General features: G+C 46.6%; 1 protein-coding gene across 1 annotated transcript in view; it reads left to right on the forward strand.

Annotated features, from left to right (window-relative positions):
- ZC2HC1A (zinc finger C2HC-type containing 1A) overlaps positions 1–19422 on the forward strand; it is a 109576-nt gene that overhangs the window by 24500 nt on the left and 65654 nt on the right. The window lies entirely within an intron of this gene.

Below are 19422 nucleotides of genomic sequence, written 5' to 3' on the forward strand. Positions count from 1 at the left end.
TGAGGCACCCAAATCTTGTCTTGCTGGCTTATGTGACATCCAAGGTAAGCCTGATACAGTTATATTTTTTCTTTCTTTTGCAACATTATATTTTCCACAAATATAACAAAAAACAGGGTTGTTAGTACACAGTCTCCGAGAAGAACTAATTTTTGCGGTGAAAACGTTTTGTTTCACACATTCAGTGCTAACTCCCAACAAAAACCGAGGAAGTACTGAACAAAACAAGCCCAAACGGCGGGAAATTGGTTGTGGTGGGACAGAGAGGGCCGAGCAAAGGAACATGAGGTGTGCTAACTGCGTCACTCGGTCCTCTACCATTGCTCCTCCCTGTATGCTGTATGCTGCCACGCCTCCTCCCAGTGTTAGTGAGGAGATATGAATGTGTTATGTGTTGCTCCTCTCTGTATGCTGGGAGGAGGCGTGGCTGTGGTCTGAGGATGTTCCAGCAGGCTCAGCAGTGCACTGGCCACGCCCCCTCCCAGCGTTAAGGTGCATACACACTAGACGATATGCTCCCTGAGCGATATCGTCTAGTGTGTCCCCGGCAGGCTGTGCTCAATGTCGTTCATGACATTGAGCACAGCCGCTGAACGATATCATTAGAGATATCGTTCAGCGCCGGGCTCTCTCACCCATTCCCTGACATGCAGCAACCTGACGAGGTCGTCAGGTTGGCCTGCATGTCAGCCCGATGAACGAGGATGACGAACGACCCGCGGGAACGCGCGTCGTCGTCATCGTTCATCTTTTTTGTGTTAAAAATGGACGATAAAGTGGACGACTGAACGATAACGATATCGTTATCGTTCAGTCGTCCACTTTAATCGCCCAGTGTGTACGCACCATTAGTGAGGAGATATGAATGTGTTATGTGTCTCAGACGTGACTACCAGCTACGTTATCACACATAAAACAAATTCTTGTTATTGTTGAAAGAGGGTAGTTGTTAAAAAAGCAAAACTAAGACGATTCTGTTAAGTAAAGCGGCCTAGACTAGTAAGGTACTTCAAATGGTGAAAATAATTGAATTTTATAATTTTTCATTAATTTAAAACTGGAGCCAATTCAGCTATAGCGATTATCTAATGCGAAAATAGGATCTGCGAGTACTCTCAAACCGATCTTAAATTCTTGGCAAGAAAAAAAAATAATTTTTTTGTTTCCCAGTGTTATCATTTGCTCCCACACACTGCCAGATTATCATTCCAAATAGCCAACTATTTTTATTTCAATCTGTAAACTAAATCAAAGCTGAATATAAATCTTAAATGTTATGTTTTTTTCTCATGTAGTATTTGAAAATGTAAAAATTATACTAATGTGAGCAAACAAAAACCTAATATTATCAGGCTAGTGCAGTGGTTCCCAAACTGTTCTCTGTGGCACCCTGGGGTGCCTCATGTTGATGGTCCAGCACCACATCAAATATTTATGGTCAATGTAATGTAAATATGTGGGCAAACAGAAGCTGAAACCTGTCCACCACCACATAACTGAGCCTAAGGATGACAGTTGAGCACAATTTACTTCACTTTACTACTTCACTATATTTTTCTTCTTCAGGGTCCATAGGCTCCACAGGGAGACCTTGGGATGTAGGTGATGGATCTGGATCCCGGGCACCACGCAGTTTAAAGCTTTTAGCTCACAGGATGCACTGGTCCATCCTCCCTATACCCCGCCCCCGAGCCAGAGGCACCTCAGTTTTAGTTGGTGCCTGGCCGGAGTCGGGTCACTGTTAACGTAGGGGGGCTGCTACAAAGCTATTTTTATTTTATGATTTGGTAGTTTTTTCTTCTATCTTCAGAGCGCGCAGCAGCAGACTGTCCAAAGGAAGTCTGTGTTGCCGCTCCGTCACCCTGCCGGCACCGCAACGCCAGCACTAAACTGGGGATCTTGGTGGGACCCCGGGGTCTGTGCTAACCGGGCCCCGTGGGATAACCCAGACTGCGGCCGGACGCACAGGGACAGGTAAGGCGGTTCACCGCTTGCATTGACCCAGCTTAATTGCAGTCATACCTCCAGTCTCAGGGGACAGATCTGATGTGCTGAGTGTTGACGCAGGCCTCCATTCCCTGCGCTCCACTAGACCACCAGGGACATTATTGGTGTGGGAACCAGCATCCCAGGGGTTAATCATCAGCCAGGGGAGACTGTTTCCCTGTTTTAGCGGCTCCTCCGCTCAGCGCGCCTTTCCTCTGAGGTCTGACTTTGCTGAGCTGCTTCCTCCAGCCATGCCCCCTCTGAGGTCTCCGGTGGCCATTTTCTTGGATGGTCTCGCAGATCTTCTAGAACAGTGTGTGGTCCAGTCCCCCTGCGTACCTCTCCCTTGTGTTAGTTTATGCAGAGCTGTAGCCTTCCCAGACACTGAATCTGGGCAGTTGAATGTAGTGCCATTTTGCAGTGTATAATATTTCTGCATTGTATGCAACTCATGCTAGCGCTGACTGTCTGTGTCTTTTTCTCCCAACTGTCAGTTTATATCTATCCCTTTCCTTTACTATCTGCCCTAATACAGGTGTAGTTAGGGTGGTTCTTGGACCTCACATATATAGCTGACAAAATTTGTGAAGTCTGTCACATACTGTTATGTGATGTACGGTGCCATATTTTAGTTGGACCAGTAAGGTGTATACGTTGAAAGTGGGTCCCTGCAGCTATTCCTAGTGTCAGTCAGGTCCAGTATAGCGCTACCTGATATTTCCACAAATATATACCTATATTGTCAGTCAGACATGGCTGACCAGGATATCGAGCACAATACTGCACCCACTCTGCTATCCTGCAAGTTATGTGCTGCAGGTGTGAGTAAAGATGATATAACTCTGGATGGGTTATGTGTGTGGTCCTATCAGTTGTCTGGCCCCTCAAACCCCCCAACGACGGGACAGGGTCCTCCTTGGGCGTTTTTTTCTCAAGTCCTGGCTTCCATTGCGGGTCTCCTGGCTGTCCCGGCCGTTTTGCCCCATATGGGGTTACCTCAACAAGCCATCCTTCCTTCTCAGGGTATCCTGCAATTTTTGCAGTCGACTCCTGTACCATAGACTGTCACTCCCTACCAGGGTTTACCGCAGTACATGTAATCCCCTTCGGTACCACAACAGTCTGTCATTGCCTTTCAGGCACTACCACAGGCTATACAGTCACCCTGAGTGGATGTTTTATCTAATTCAGTACAAAGTTTGGCAGCTTCCTCTATGGCCTTTCAGACCATGTTACAAAATGAAAGGCCTAAGAAGGCATCTAAGCGCCCTGTGTTATCATCCTGTCTACACAACTATCAGAAACAGATATGTCGTCAGATGATGGGGAGATGGATGATGCGTCTAACTCTGATTCCCCTCCACAGGAGGTGGACCCTACATCAAGTATTAATGTCCCTGCTTTGGTGTGGGCGGTCAGATCCATATTGGTTATAGAAGATGACGTACCTTCACCTAAATCTAAACACCCTCATTTTAAACAGGTAAAGATGTCTTCGGCAGTTTTCCCCCTCTCTGACCAGCTGGTAGACCACATAGCTGAGGCTTGGCAATGGTAAGAGGTATTAGCCACAAAAGCGTTTGGCCTCATGTTATCTATTCCCTGATGTTCATTGCAAGAAATGGGAATCGCCTCCTGCGGTGGATTCTCATGTTACTCGCTTGATAAAAAGTACTACGCTACTTATGCCTTCCATTTCTTCCTTGAAGGATTCTACAGATGGGAATGTGGAGACGTGCCTGAATCTCTCTCAGGAGCTGTTGCCCGCCCGTCCGTGGCTATCACATGGGTGGCCAAAGCAATTGAGAGCTGGGCCAGTGTTTTGGAGGACTCCCTCACCGAGGAGGCCTCTGAGGCTCAGAGGTCTCTGTTGGGCCACATTAGAGATGCGACTGCTTATATCGGTGAGGCTGCTTTGGATGCCAGTCTACTGACCTCCAGAGTCTCGGCCGCTCCCTGTGGCTGCTCGCCGCTCCCTGTGGCTGTAGGGCGGATGCTGATTTTAAGAAGGGCCTGGAGGCCTTGCCCTACAATGGGGAGATATTGTTTGGCCCGGACCTAGACAAGATTGTGGACACAATGGTGAAATCTAAGTCAGCATTTCTACCATCAGCATCTGCGCCTTCAAAGCCTAGAACCTCTTCCTTACGGTCCTTTCATTCTCAGGGAAAGCCCGACAGTCTTCTCCTAGACCAGTGGTTCTCAAACCCTGTCCTCAGGACCCCACACAGGTCACATTTTCCAGGTGTATTCATTACTCACAGACACATTTTAAAAGGTCCACAGGTGGTTAGAATTATTTCTGTGAAGAGACCTGGAAAACATGCACTGTGTGGGGTCCTGAGGACCGAGTTTGAGAACCTGTGTTTTAGACAATCGGCTACCAAATCTGCCACCAAGTCTAAGAAACAGGCCTGGAGTGCCAGGCGCCCTACTTCCAAGCCAGAGGATAAACCCTCAGCCTGATGGGATGGGCCTCCCTCTGGGGGATCCCAGGGTGGGAGGCCGACTTCTTCAGTTCACTCAGTGCTGGTGTCACACCACCAAGGATGCTTGGGTAAAAGAAGTGGTCTCTCAGGGATACGCCCTCTCATTCCGTCTAAGACCTCCCCACCGGTGTTTCTGCACGAACCCTGCTTCCTACAAGAACAAGGCCTCGCAGATCCAGGAAGCCAGTTCCACTATCTCAATGAGGGACTGGTTATTCTACTTTGTTTCTGGTTCAGAAGCCGAATGGGTCTCATTAGCCTATTCTCAGCCTCAAATCTCTGAACAAGTTCCTCAGGGTGCCCAAGTTCAGGATGGAAACTTTACGTTCCATCATACTGGCTATGGAACCTGGGGATTACATGGTATCCCTAGACATTCAGGATGCTTACCTGCATATCCCCATAACGCCTTCTCACCAGCGTTATCTACGCTTTGCTATTCTGCACCAACACTTCCAGTTTCGGGCGCTGCCCTTTGGTCTATCCACCGCTCCAAGGGTCTTTACCAAAGTTATGGCTATCATGGCAGCCCATCTGCAGAGTCAGGGAATACGACTCCTGCCATACCTGGACGACCTCCTCTTGCTGGCGAGATCTCCGGAGGTACTTCAACACCACCTACGTCTGACAATCGCTTATCTACAAGCGCACAGGTGGTTGATCAATTGGGAAAAGTCCTCCCTAATTCCCGCACAGAGAATGGTTCATTTGGGAGCCCTTCTGGATTCTCACCAGCAGAGAATCTTTCTAACTCCGTAAAAGATCTCCATGCTGCAACTGTGAGTGTGCAGGTGCTTCCGCAGTCGCCGGGTGCAGTCGCAGTCGCGGGTCCCACCCGGCGATGCAGGTTCTAGGATCCATGGTGTCCACATTCGACATGGTGGAATATGCTCAGTTCCATTCAAGACCCCTGCAGGGGCTGATCCTCTCCAGGTGGAATGGATTACCCCACCGGATTAAAGCTCAGATGATGGTGCTCTCTCCGGAGGTGCGTCTGTCTCTGTCTTAGTGGCTCCTGACGTCTCATTTTACCAAGGGTCGCCCCTTTTGGATCCCGGACAGGGTACTTCTAACAGCGGACGCCAGTCTCCGGGGCCCGGGCGCAGTGACCGGTCTGCACTCATTTCAGGGCCCTTGGACAGCGGTCGAAGCAATCCTTCCAATCAACATTGGAACTTTGGGCTGTGTACAGGGCCCTTATGTTGGCAGAACACAGTCTTCACGGAAAAGCCGCGCAGGTTCAGTCCGTCAACGCCACCACAGTGGCTTACCTCAACCATCAGGGAGGCAGCAATGACAGAAGTGTCCCACATTCTGACATGGGCAGAATGTCACCTCCCGGCCATTTTGGCAGTGTTCAAAAAATAGCTATGGTAAGAGCTTACATTGTGTGTCTCTGTCTCTCTCTCTCTCTCTCTCTCTCTCTCTCTCTTCTCCCCCACCCCACACGGGGGTCACTGGTTTCCTGTCTCCTTCTCTGTGAGAGGGCCTTTGGCTCCAACTAAAACTGAGGTGGCTCAGGGGCGGGGTATAGGGAGGATGGACCAGTGCATCCTGGAAGCTAAAAGCTTTAACTGCCCAGGATCCAGATCCATCACCTACACCCCAAGGTCTCCCTGTGAACCCTATGGACTTCGAAGAAAAAGAGTTCACAAAGGTATGTTCTTACCATAACTCTCATTTTTCTGAATTTCTCAATAACAAACTGAAACTTAGGGGTGCTGTGAAAGCAATCCTGATAATCTAGGGCGCCGTGACTTGAAAAAGTTTGAACCACTGGGCTAGGGTAAAGATGTATTAAAAACCCCCTGTTCTTCTTGAATCTTTAATATAATGTCACATGACTAGTTTTAAGGAAATCAATATTTCAAGGTCATAGACTCAAACATTTAAATAGAGATTTATAAAAAAAAAACCATGATTTGAAATTGTCAAACTTTGTTTGTTGTTTTTAATTTTGTCTATAGCAAAATTAAAGTTCGGATCTCAATTTATAGTAATTTCTGTTTATAGTAACGTGAAAATGTCTGATATTTGCCTATATTGCTGTAAAAAAAAATTTGTTTTAATGTTGACAATTTGGGCTTGTTAATGTTGCCAAATTTTTAATGATTATTGTATACAGTGGAGACAGCAACATTAGGCTGCATTATATATTATACGTTGAGTTTTTTTTTTTTTTTCTGAAATTGGAAAGAAAGAAAAACCTGATTATTTATTTGGATCATTTAATAAATCATCAGAGTGAATTGTTTTGACATGCAAAAGTAGTTAGATCCAGTACTTTAGCGAGCTAGACATTTTAGCTATCCCTTTATCTAGTATAGTATAGAAAATATAAGAAATCTTCTGGTTGGTTGCTATGGGCAACATCCCAAATTTTTCCTTTTCGCTGGTTTTGTTTAGTGCTGTACGGGTACCTCAGTATTTTCATTCATGTTCAAATGCGACTAATGGGTAACCTGAAACATGAACAGCTGAAAAGTAATAACAGTAATACCCCTTTTACACTGACATTAAAATCCCGGGTTTTCGCACGTGAACACGCATCATCCCAGGATTTTTGTCAGTGTAAACGGATCAACCCAGGTCCAGCGACCTGGGGATCCGACACGGCTATCTTGCAGGTTTGGGCACAGGTCGTTCCCGTGTCACCCTGCAGTGTAAACGTCGCAACCCGGATCGCGATGACCCAGGTTGTGCTGCATGCTAGCTGATTGTCCGGCTTCAGTGGCGCTTGGAGATTACATCATCTCCAAGCGTCCACTGGAACGCCAGAAGACCGGGGTCCTGTGTGAACGGTACCAAGCTGAGCATAACTTGGGTTGGCGCCCAGTGGGAAATGGGTCTGATCCTGGTTGGAAACGTGTGCCAATTCCTGGATCAGACCCGGGACTTTGGTGTAAAAGGGGTATAGCAGAGAAATATTTTTTTTTTCTCCAAAAACTTGATGAGCTGCATCTAAAAACTGTGTCTTGGGGGGAATCCAGTTAGCCACGGGGAAATGCTATTCAAGAAATAACATTTCAGTGTTCAATCTAGGTCCAGCACCGGGCAGGGTGCCGGACCGTAGAAAGGGCACTCTAGAGCAACAAATTAGAAGAAAAGATGATAAAAAATATTATGTACAAGCGTTGGGTGTCAGTTGAAAGATGCAGGTTACTAAAAGCACTGAAGATATTGTCAGTACGTTCTGTGAATAACTCCTTTAATTAAAAATGCACTCTTTTATAGCTTAATGCAGTTTAGACTTCTCTCTTTTGTAGCGCAGGATGAAATTTAGTCCTTTCATTGGAATAGCAAACAAGTGATCCCATTGCAGTAATTTATAGGCAGTTGGCCGGATCTCAGTATCGCGATTGAAATAATTATCATCACCTGTGGATCTACTAAATGTGTCAGACAGTAATGAATACTGTGCTCCAACTAGGATATCTGGAAAGCATGCACTGTTAGGGGTCCCTGAGGACTGAGGGCCTGATTCAGAGCCGGACGCTCTGACCAGAGCGCTCGCTCTGAATCAGGGCCCTCCTACCTAAAAATGGAGCGAGCGGCCAAAAAGATGGTCGCGATGGTCAAGACCATCATGACCATCGGGCTTGCGACGAGACCCTGCGGTAGGGTCTCGCTGCCGCAAGCCCAGGAGTGCTTTTGGCTCTATCAGAGCCAATAGCACTCCCACTGACATCACCTCTCTCCTGACTGGGCTGTCACACTCTACTCTGGTGCTTCTAGCATACTCTGATCTGTATCTCAGAAGTTTGCTCTGATGCTTCTAGCATACTCAGCTGATGCAACAAACTTTTGAGATACAGATCAGAGTGTGCTAGAAGCACCAGAGTAGAGAGTGACATCCCAAGCAGGAAAGAGGAACTGCATCGGTTGTGACAGATGCAGGGTGCTAGAATGAACACTAGTAGGGCTTGTAGGAGAGGGGAGGCAGATGTTTGGAGAGGAAGATGAGCCGAGGAGCAACATTGAGGACAGATTGGAGTGCAAAGAGGAGGGAATCAGGGAGGCCACATAGGACAAGGTTACAGTAGTCCAATCGGGAGATGACCAGTGAGCGGATGAGGGTTTTAGTAGCATCCTGGGGGAGAAAGGGTCTGATATGGAAATGACAGGACTGCGAGAGGTGCTAAATGTGTGGTTTGAAGGAGAGGGAGGAGTCCAGTATCACTCCAAGACAGCACACTTTGGGGCTAGAGGAGATTGTTGTACAATCAATTGATAATGAAATTGTGGGAAGTGAGGTTATGCGGGAGGGTGGGAAGATGATCAGCTCACACTTAGACATGTTAAGTTTAAGAGAGTGTTGGGACATCCAGGAAGAGATAGCAGAGAGGTAGTTGGAGATACGAGTGAGGAGGGAGGGGGAGAGCTCAGGAGAGAAAAGGTAGAGCTGAGTATCATCCACATAGAGATAATATTGGAGGTCTAAAGAGCTGATGAGTTCACATAAAGAGGATGTATAGAGAGAGAGAACAGGAGAGGTCCAAGAACAGCGTCTTGGGGACCACCTACTGTTAGTGGAAGAGGAGTAATGAGAGGAGACAGAGGAGGAATGGTCAGAGAAGTAGGACGACAGCCAGGAGAGGACAGTATCATGTAGACCAAGGGAGTGATGGATTTGCAGGAGGAGGGGGTGGTCCAAATTCTCAAAAGCAGCTGAGAGGTCAAGGAGAATGAGCAGAGAGTAGTAGCCCTTGGAGTTGGCAGCTAGAAGTCATTGCTGATTTTTGTGAGGGCAGTTTTAGTGGAGTGGTGAGAACGGAAGCCATACTGAAATGGGTCGAGGAGGGAGTGGGAGGAAAGAAAGGCAGTTGGAAACAATACCATTAAGGAGTTTAGAGGCAAAAGGGAGGAGAGCGAAAGAGAGAGGTCTGTAGTTGAAGAGAGTGTTTGGATCAAGGGTAGGTTTTTTAAGAATGATTTTTATGCCCTCTTCATGGACTGGCTACACTTGATCTAAATTCAAGCATTTGGAAACACCCCTCTAAAAATACTGTGTTTGCTCCTAACAAGCATCCAGATGAAGTCAAATACAAAATAAGTTTTGTATTCATTTCGTAAGTGCTTAATATATAATATAGTAGCTGTGCACTTGTTTCAAAGACAACTGATTTCATTCCTCAAGAGCAATGTGATGCAAACATTGCAAAAGGTTTTCTAATCTTCTGATGGGTAAGCTGCACAATACAAGAATGAAAAAACTCCTCCAACCAGCACATAGCAACCAGATGTTTTCTTTTTTTCTATACCATACATTTTTTATTTTCTGTACTATACTAGATATGACATCTAGAATCTAGGGTCCTGTGGTCAACCGCTCCTTCTTTCTAATTTGCTGGATTGTTAATCTTCCTGGTGATTACAATATTAAAGGGCCCATACATCTGAGGCGCATTTCCTTGATCCGATATGCCATCGATGATCGGTAATCCATATGGGAAATTTTGCCTGTTAAAGATCCCAGATTTGAATCCAACCATTTTTTGTCAAGCTCAGGGAATCGAGATTTTTCAACATGTTGAATATTCCCGATTCACCGACCCCGCCATCGGCAGAAAGGGGAATTTTGTAGATGTATGGGGCCATTACCCAATTGATTTCAGATTTTTTTTTTTTTTTTTAGTTTCTGAGAAAGAAAACTTCTCAACTTATAATATAATGCACACTTTGTTACATTGACTGCATGGTATAAGACAGTCAATCTAACCGAATTATTGTAGAAAAAAAATTGGCAAGTTTTAGAAGGTATCAAGTCCCAAAAATTTGTCAACATTTTCATATTGCATTTTTGATATTTGACTGCAATATAGAGCAAAGGCTACACTTGTCGCAGATTTCTGCTCAAACACTCCTGAGTACGGCTGGGCTGGTTGTGAGTGCTGGTTACACTGTAACTGCAGCATGCTTAGCACGGGAGTAGCTGCTTAATACAGCTAATCCCTTGCGCACAATTGGGGCTGGTCATGCAAACAATCGCATAGCTCCCGTGCAGTTTAGATTCAATCGCCCCCAAAGTCTTTCTCAATTTTAAATTCATAGTTTGTTTGGAAATCTGCTTTTAAATGTTTGAGGTGAATTCAATTGTTTATTGGGTGTCCGTTATTAACGGGCACCTAATTGAGCTATTCAATTGTTGCTCAGATCGGGCGCAAGTGCCTCGATTATTTCACTACTTGTGCCCAAATGCACCAGGTTTAGCTGCATAAAGCAAGTGTCAACATTTATGGATTTTTCACATTTTCAAACCCATATAACTCAAAAATGTCATAAGTTTAAAACAAAATATAAATACTGCAGTTCTTTCATTTCAATGCACTCCCAGATTTGTCGATTTCTCTGTAAAGGATGAAGTTGATACGTGTTTTGCACAGAAATGAGGCCGCCTGCTGTGACTTGCGGATTCCGCATTCCCTGCAGAGCCATGCCGCTAGCCACGAGGCCATGTCCCCAATTTTCGGTGCACAAAGGTCCCTCTTCCTAAGGTACAGAAGTTGGGAGGTATGCTAACAGCCAGATAATGTCTGATCCCTAAAAATTAACAAATTTCCCCCGCAAGGTCACATGGTGCTCATATACATGCCCAATGCTGTTTTAAAACCGATTCATCAACACATACACAGTGGATGAATTCTGGTGTTCGCCCTGTATTGTGATACTGTGAACACTTGTGAAAATGTGCAAAGTGATCGCATAAGTGGCTCCCAGGAAAGAGTTGTCAATCGAAAAGTGATCTGCTATAGTCGAGAAATGCAGGGCATAGCTGGCGTCAATTTGCCCACCTGGGGAAGGTTTTTCCTGGTGGCATGCAGTATACCCTCAAGAGATACACCGTAACCAACAGTGTACGTGATCGCCCACGACCTGGACAACCTTGAGGGACTACAAAACAGGAGGACAAATTTATTAGAATGTGTTCCAAATGGGACAGATTTCAAACAGCTTTTCAGATCCGTGTTTCCCTGATGGAAACGGGGAAGAAAGGCGTGTCAATCGCGACCGTCAAAAACCGCCTTGTAGCCGGTGTCTTGGAGGGATGTGTTGCAGCCTGAAAACCATTGCTTAGGCCCAAAAATAAAAAGAAGAGGCTATTGTGGGAGCTGGACCACTAGTCAGTGGAAGAAGTTTTTTTCACAGACAAATGGAAGTTTGAGGTGTTTGGGTAAGTTAGCTCGTCTTGTGAAAGACAAGCACATGCTTCCTGTTTGCTTTCATCCCACAGTCAAGCATGGAGTAGATTCCATTATGGTCTGGGGATGTTTCGGAGGTGCTGTGGTTTAGGACTTCGCAAAAATCAAAGGAATCATGGACTCCAAATGCTACCACAACATCCTGGTGCGCCATGACATTCCTTCTGGCACCAAGAGATCATCAATTTCTCATACTCGTAGCCCATTCTGGAGTGTGGTCTTAACAGCTGGAACTCTTGGGTATGTTTGCATGCTTTCCGCATTGAGGGCCTGATTCAGAGCCGCTCGTTCGCTCTGAGCGATGTTCGCACAACTGCGCATGCATATGGTTCGCAATGCGCATGCGCAAACCAGTCATTGCGTTCGGAAATCGTGCGCTCGTAAAACAATGAGGGGCTGCTAATTTGATTGACAGAATGTACCGTTTGTGGGTGGTAACAGGGGAAGGTGCTTGAAAACGGGGGAGTGGAGATCCGAACGCAGGCATGCCTAACGGTGAAAACGTCATCGACCACGTCACTTGGTTGTCTTTTAGCCTGAACTGCTCGCAGTGATAGCGGGAAGTAAATCCTACCACAAGCACTGCGAGCAGTTCAGATGCCTTTCGATGTTCCCGATTAATCTAATAAATACTGGAGATGACGTGTGATGCGAACGGCAAAGGGGCGTCTTTACGAAATAGCAAGCGCATTTTTCGGACGCTCGCTCAGACATAGAGGCGTCAACACACTGCAAAGAGCAAGCGCTCAATTTAAATATCTGGCCCCTTTATAAGAACAAGCGTCCACAAATAGCGTCCGGGTCTGAATCAGGCCCTGAGTTCGTGCCACATTATTTCTCTGATTTAGATATTTGCAATAATGAGCAGATGTACAGGTGTACCTAATAAAGTGGATATTGAGTGTATATTGAAATTCTAGTTCTTCTCTTTTGTTTCTTTTTCTCCTTCATCCACTAGGGGACACTGGAGCTTCAGTACAATGGGGTATAGAAGTGGGTTAGCCGGGAGCTGGCACCTTTAATAAAAAGTTGAATGGTGGCTAGCTCCTCCCCCTCTATACCCCCTCCCCCCCCCCCCCCCAGGTCAGTCTAAAAATTGTGCCCTGGGAGCTGGACCTATGCTCCGGAAGGCACACTTACACAGAAAAAAATAATCAACAAATACAAATGAGGATACAGATAGGCAGCCAACTGCCCCTGCCTGTCTGCACCGCTGGAGCTGCCGGGGAGACCTCACCGCTACTGCCTGCGGTCCGCGCTGAGGTCTCCAGCTACAGAGACCTCAGTCTCTGGGGAGCCCTAAACGCGCTGCATGCGGCGCTCGTCGCGGGCTTCCCCCAGCACAAACCCCGCCGCCGGCAGCCATGGCAGGTACAAGGTCAGTGCGTCCTGGCTCCCTGTCTAGCCGGAGAGCCACGACTTAATCAGGCGGGTACATAGGAGCAGCATCCACTTGCGCTGGAAAGCGCCATAGCGGAGGGGGCGGAGCCTAAGTCCGTCTTCTGCTCCTGCCTCCCAGCAACCCCAGCGCTTCTGCAGTAGACGCTGGGGGCCATTTTAGAAGAAAGGGCTGCTCCTGGAGACTGCACTATACGGCAAAAAAGGCCAGTAAAAAGGGTTCTTTTTAAGGCTGTTTATAGCTCTATTAATAAAGCTGCATAGGGTGCATAGCAATCTCCCTCTCTGCCCCCCCTTTTGATACTGTGTGGTCTCTGTATCTGTCCTCTCACCTACTGCGTGTGTGGTGTGTGTGACAGAGTGCTGCAGCATTGTTTCCAAGGGATCTAAAGCTGCACAAAAATCCTTCTCATGCAAAAAATGTTAAGAGAAGTTCACACAAGAACAATCTAGCTCCTCTCTGCTGTGTGATAAGTGTGTGTCTCAGCCGCAGGCTGCTGACACACCATCCCAACCGTTATGGTCTGATCAAATAACTTCTGTTATGACAAAACTGTCTGAAGAGCTTGAAGCAGCTCGCAGAGACAGGGAGGTGATCAGACAGAGGTCACCTGAACCAGATTGGGCACGTTCTTTAGCCAAATCTGTGGAGGGATTTACTAAAGTTATGTCCCAGGCCCCCACTGCTGCCTCGTCATATAATGCCCCTAATAAGAGACTTATCCAGAATCCCTTACATTGGGATGATTTGGATGACGAGGAAGTGCAGGAACCAGAGGAGGGCGAGGTTCAAGAAGAGGTTCAGTTTCCTGATGAATCAGAACCTATATCACAGGGCGTAGATGCATTAATCACTGCAGTACGCCAGGCCTTACATATAGAGGACTCAGAGGTGACTTCTAAACCGTCTATTTTTGGTAAGAGATTTAGACAGGCTGTCACTTTCCCAGCTTCAGAGGAGTTGGATGATATCTTAACCTCAGCGTGGAAACACCCTGATAAGAGGTTTCAAATCTCTAAGAAACTTTTATTCAATTATCCATTTCCACCAGATAGTAAGAAATTATGCGAAACTCCCTCAGTATCCCGCCTTTCTAAAAAGACAGTGCTTCTTGTTCCGGGGGCTGTTTCCTTAAAGGAGTCCTCCGACAGAAAGCTGGAAAACACGCTAAAATCCATATATACAGTGGCAGGAGTATCACTGCGGCCAGCACTGGTTAGCTGCTGGGTAAATAAGGCTGTCGAAGCCTGGGCTACACAACTTGCAGTAGGTCTCAGGTCAGGAACGCAGACTGAGGATCTTATTCAGCTGCAGATTGCAGAAGATCTTATTCTGAGCAGATTGCAGAATCAGCCGCTTTCCTTGGGGAAGCTTTTAAGGACATATGTGGTCTTTCTGCTAGATCTTTGGCTTTAGCTATATCAGCCAGAAGAGCCTTTTGGCTGCGTCAATGGCACACAGATGCAGAGTTCAAGAGAGCAGTAGAAGCTCTTCCTTTTACCGGGGAAGTTCTTTTTGGGACAGAGTTAGATAAGTGGATCTCACAGGCTACTGGTGGGAAATCCACTTACCTACCATCTGCGGCTCCCCCTTCTAGACGACCTTCTGCAGGACCTACCTTCCTTTTGGTCCTTTCGTCCCCCCCCGGCAGGTTTAGAGGACGCTCCAGGGGAGCTCCGGCTTTCTCCCGCGGATCTAGAGGCCGTGGTAGAACTGCGACATCCTCTACATCCGGGTCCCAGCAGGACAAGACAGCAGCAAAGTCCTCCGCATGACTCTCTACCTTTTCAGTTGGGGGATCACAGGGTGGGAGCTCGTCTTCTACACTTCAGGGAAGTATGGATCAAGTCTTGCCAGGACGCCTGGGTCAGGGACATCATTACCCACGGTCTGAAGTTGGACTTCAGAATAGATCTGCCTTCTCGTTTTTTCACAACCGGTTTACCACTGGCATCAGAAAAATGAGAAGTTATTCTAGAAGCAATACAGAAGCTGTTATTGTCCCAGGTGGTAGTGAAGGTTCCGACCCATCAGAGAGGTCAGGGTTTTTATTCCAGCTTGTTTGTGGTGCCCAAGCCGGATGGCACTAGGAGACCCATTCTCAATCTCAAGGATCTAAACCCTTATCTTCGAACCTTCAAGTTCAAGATGGAGTCTCTCTAATCTGTTATAGCAGGACTCAAAAAAGACGAGTTTCTTGTGTCCCTAGACATAAAGGATGCCTACCTCCACATTCCCATCTGGCCTCCTCATCAAGCATTCTTCGATTTGCGGTCCTAGACTCGCATTTGCAATTTCAGGCCCTACCTTTCGGTCTTTTGTCGGCACCAAGAGTGTTCACACAGGTCATGGCCGTCATGATGGCTCTGCTGCGGCTTCAGGGGGTAGTCATTGTTCCATACCTAGACGACCTCCTGATCAAGGCGCCGTCAGTAGCTCGATTGTTAATAGACATTCAATTAACCCAGAATCATCTCTTGCAACATGGGTGGATTTTAAATTTCCAAAAATCCTCCCGGACTCCGACACAACGTCTACTATTCCTGGGCATGATATTGGACACAGTGGAACAGAAGGTATTTCTGCCTCAGGACAAGATCTCCTCCATTCAAAACATGGTGATTTTGCGGCATCGCAGAGTATCAGTACATCTCTGTATCCGCCTGCTGGGAAAGATTGGGGCGACCTTCGAGGCAATTCAATATGCGAGATTTCATGCCCGCCCCTTTCAGTTGGACCTTCTTTCCCAGTGGTCAGGATCCCACCTATTTCTGGTTGAATTCCTTGCACCTGCTGACAGGACGATGGTTTGCAGTATGGGATTGGATTCTCCTCACCACGGATGCAAGTCTAAGAGGGTGGGGAGCAGTGACCCAGGGAAGACATTTTCAGGGGCACTGGCCTCAGAGGGAGGCAGGTCTGCCCATAAATATTCTAGAGTTAAGAGCAATATTTTATGCTCTCCAACTGGCGCATCCTATGTTGCAGAGTCAGGCAGTCCGAGTACAGTCGGACAATGCCACAGCGGTTGCTTATATCAACAGACAAGGCGGCACCAAAAGCAGAGCCGCCATGAGGGAAGTAAGCAGGATCCTGCTTTCTGCAGAAGAATTCGCAGTGGCGATCTCTGCCATCTTCATCCCAGGAGTGGAAAACTGGGAGGCCGATTATCTGTCGGCAAGATATTCATCCGGGGGAATGGTCGCTCAATCCTCAGGTATTTCACCAACTAACTCTCAGGTGGGGTCGTCCACAGGCTGATCTCATGCCATCGAGGTTGAACCACAAATTACCAATTTACTGTTCCCGGACCAGGGACCCACAGGTAGCAGAAGTGGATGCACTGACAACACCGTGGAGGCTCCGCTACGTATACTTACTCCCTCCTTTCCCGCTAATTCCTCGCTTACTTCAGAGAATCAAACGCGAGAATGTCAGAGTGCTATTCATAGCACCAGATTGGCCCAGACGAGCGTGGTACTTGCAGATAAGGAATCTGTTGGTAGATGAGCCGTGGCCGCTTCCTCTTGAAGACGACCTCCTGCTTCAGGGGCTGTTCTTGGTGTTGTCCTGGATAGTGGTTTGACTCTTAAACATCAGGTGTCAGCCACAATCAAATTCTCACTCTTTCATCTGAGGAACATAGCCAGAATCAAGCACTTAATTCCCTGAGAAGATCTGCCTTAAGTCATACATGCACACCTAGACTACTGCAGTGCCAAAACCAAAGGGGGCGTGCTGTCACTCAACATCGACAGCACGCCCCCTTTGTAGCGAGACCCGGAGTGACGGCTTGCCCGTCGCTATCCAGGTCTCGCGCATGCGCCCGACAGAGCTGCCTCCGTCGTGCGCATGCGCACTGGGCCAACATCGACCCACTTGCGAGCGTTCAGCGCTTGTGAGCGGGTCTGAATCAGGCCCTGAGTCCTTTAGGAGAAAATTGCTATATAAATAACATTATTATTATTATTATTCCTTGTGTACCTGCTGTTGAGATTTTTTTCTTTTTATTAGTGTTTTTTATTTAATTTGTTCATGTTTTGTTTACTGCCTGGTAAGTGTATTATGAAGGGTGAAGTATGCAGTGCCAGGTGTTCTGTTCCTCTACTTGCCAATACACAGGAGCCCTTATGGGAGTTCCTCTGATCTATCCTTTATTTCCTGTACTAACAAGCTGACCCTACCCAGTTATCCCCTTGTTTGCTCACAACTCTTCCTGTTATTTATTCCTATGGTCAGTTACCAATTATGAAGTCTGTTCAGACCAGATCACTCTATTCTAGCCAACTTTCCCTGGAGAATGTAAATTGCCATAACAATGACCTCACCCTTAAGAAACTTTCCTCCCAATGCTTAACGTTTTCCAGGTCCAGACCTCACACATAGGCACAATTCTTCACTTTCTGGCGTTTTAATGTCTTTATAGAGAAGTTACAAACCACAATTTGCGCAAAGTTTTCTTACTCTCAAACATAGTTTAACTTAGGGGTGGGCACTGCATTAAATAATCTTGCCGAAGGGCAAGTGACTCAGGTTCCACACTTCTGAAATGGTTCTTATTGTATAATGCACATTAGCAATGTTAGATACTGATGGAACTAAAACTAAATTCAAGATTATTTTTAATAGCTCATTATAAACTTTATATTTTTTTTACTTTCATATACTCCTGTATCCATAGCCAGCTGTACTTTAGTCTTATTGCCCCATACTGTTTAGTATAGGATTTGGGGAACTACTTGACCTCATTAAACTGAAATGATAAATGTTTAAAATTAGTACTACCAACATGGACCTGAAGATTTTGGGGGATGGTCTAGGGATGATATAGTAGCTGTGTATGGAGTTGGCAACAGCTGTTCATTATGTAACCAGGACAGAATGCAGATAGGAAACTTGATGTGAATAAAATATGTTTAATGTCTTTGGGGGAACGTCACTATGCGGCGGGTTTCATTAATTTTTCCGGCAGTTCTGTATCCTGCCAATTTACTTTACTAAACTGCAAAGACGCACTTTATGCCAAAAAATGCCATCCCAATTTTTCCCCTTTAAAAGTATTCAAACCACCAGGTTTCTAAGCAGTGGGGTTTTAAAGCAACCTCAATCCCACCCCCCCAAAATGAGTTGCCTCGAACAGCAGTGTTTATGTAAAGAACTGCACACCTTGGGGTATATTTACTAAAGTGCGGGTTTTTAGAAGTGGAGATGTAGCCCATAGCAACTAATCAGATTCTAGCTATTATCTTCTTTAAGGTGCTAGATAAATGTTAAGTAGATCTGTTTGGTTGCTATGTGCAACATCTCCATTTCTAAAAACCCAAACTTTACTAAATATACCCCCTTGTATTTATATTTATTGTGATAAAGTGAAAAAAATAAAGGTGTGGGCCCCCCTCTAAATTGTAACCACTACTATGTCTTTAAGCCTAGGCTGGTAGCGGTAGAATTGGGGGGACAAAGAGCGTGGGGTTCCCCGGAATTTTCCGCTAACCATCACTAGGCTTTATTAGCGAGTGCTGGTGGCACTATAGCAGGGGGACACGCAGTGTGTGGTCCCCAGGGCCGTAGAAAGCTGGGCAGGGGGAAGTGTGCATGGCCTAATTGCAGGTGGTGTGGCCAAGCACCCTTAGAAAAAACTTTTTGCAGAGCCAGGGAAGGGGGCACTGTGAGCGCCTCAGCCTGGCGCAAATCCATGGGGGTCTCGATCAGTGTGATCACTCCCCCCCCACAGGCAGAGGAGACTGCTGCAGTCTCCCATTGCAGCCCAGCACACAGCAGTGTGTGCTGGACTGCTGACAAGTACCTGGGGGTGGCGCCGGGCCCCTCCAGCAAGCCTGGACCTGGATAATTAGGCCCTGGTGGTCTCTCTGCCATAGTGCCAAACAGTCCTTGGCCAGTCAGCTCTGGGATGGAATCACTAGTGGTATCGTACCAGCAAAGAAAAAGTGAACCCTCCTTCCTCCGAAAAACCATCCCTGGGCTGATAGCATTAGGGCTACTCTCAACACTCCTGGTGACTGGTTAATAATAATATGTTAATGTTAGAAATAATATTTACTGGCGCACTACAGGTGCTCTTATGCCCAGTTTAAATGGCTGCCAAGGTATGCATTACCTGGCATACAGGACAGAATGCCAGTAGTTGCATATTTAATAAAAGGCTTTTTCTACAGTGTGCATTTACTGTTTTTATTTTTCCAGGTATATTACAGTATACAATAATATGTACACACACAGGTTCTGTTGCACAGTAGAAGCAAGCTTGTTTTGCAGATCTGTGGTTTGCGTGTGGTTGCTTCGGAGCCAAGCACATGCAACTGCTGGCAATGATGAGTTGTAAGCAACT

Source organism: Taudactylus pleione, unplaced genomic scaffold (assembly GCF_031769625.1).
Source record: "Taudactylus pleione unplaced genomic scaffold, aTauple2 ptg000114l, whole genome shotgun sequence".
NCBI classification, from domain to species: Eukaryota; Metazoa; Chordata; class Amphibia; order Anura; family Myobatrachidae; genus Taudactylus; species Taudactylus pleione.